The sequence below is a fragment of the Eimeria mitis genome, genomic scaffold (assembly GCF_000499745.2).
Source record: "Eimeria mitis Houghton genomic scaffold, Emh_scaff4384, whole genome shotgun sequence".
Taxonomy (NCBI): domain Eukaryota; phylum Apicomplexa; class Conoidasida; order Eucoccidiorida; family Eimeriidae; genus Eimeria; species Eimeria mitis.
In genome coordinates, this window is record NW_013572700.1 from 2278 (window position 1) to 3134 (window position 857).

Sequence of the window (857 nt, forward strand, 5' to 3'; positions counted from 1 at the left end):
TTTTTTCTCTTGTCTTCTTTGTTTCTTTATCCTTTTTTGGTGTCTCCTTTTTCTTTGTCTCCTTTTTTTTTGTCTCCTTCATCCTTCTTGTCTTCTTTTTTCCTTTCTCCTTTTTTTCTGTCTCCTTTTTTGTCTCCCTTTTTTGGTGTCTCCCTTTCTCTTGTTGTCTCCTTTTTTATTGTCTCCTTTTTTGTCTCCTCTTTTTCTGTCTCCTTTTTTGTCTCCTCTTGCTGCTGTTTCCTTCTGTTTCTGTCTCCTTTTGCTGTTGTATCCCTTTTCTGTCTCCTTCGTCTGTCTGTCTCCTTTTATTGTCTCTTTCTTTTGTCTCTTTCTTTTGTCTCTTTCTTTTGTCTCTTTCTTTTGTCTCTTTCTTTTGTCTATTTCTGTCTCCCCCTGTTTCTGTTTTTATTTGTTTTTGTCTCCTGCTGCTGCTGCTTCCTTTTATTGTATCTCTTGTCTGTCTCCTTCTGTCTGTTGCTGTCTCCATCTGTCTCCTTTCGCTGTCTCCTTCTGTCTTCTTTTGTCTCCTTCTGTCTCTGCCTTTTCTCTTTTCTCGTTTTGTCTCCTCTCATATTTGTTTTTATTGTTGTTTGTCTCCTTCTGTCTCCTCCTGTCTCCTTCTGTCTCCTTCTGTCTCTATCTGTCTCCTTTTGTTTCTTTCTGTCTTTATCTGTCTCCTTCTGTCTCCTTCTGTCTCCACCTGTCTCCTTCTGTCTTTCTCTGTCTCCTTTTGTTTCTTTCTGTCTCCTCTTCTCTCTTTATCTCTTTCTTCCTACGACCATCCATATATCAACACATAATAATAATAAATAACAACAACATATATATATATATATATATATATATATATATATATA

General features: G+C 36.6%; 1 protein-coding gene across 1 annotated transcript in view; it reads left to right on the forward strand.

Moving 5' to 3' along the window:
• Nucleotides 1-857, forward strand: part of EMH_0074710 (DNA polymerase I, putative) — a gene marked incomplete at both ends in the record, with an annotated part of 2767 nt that overhangs the window by 611 nt on the left and 1299 nt on the right. The window lies entirely within an intron of this gene.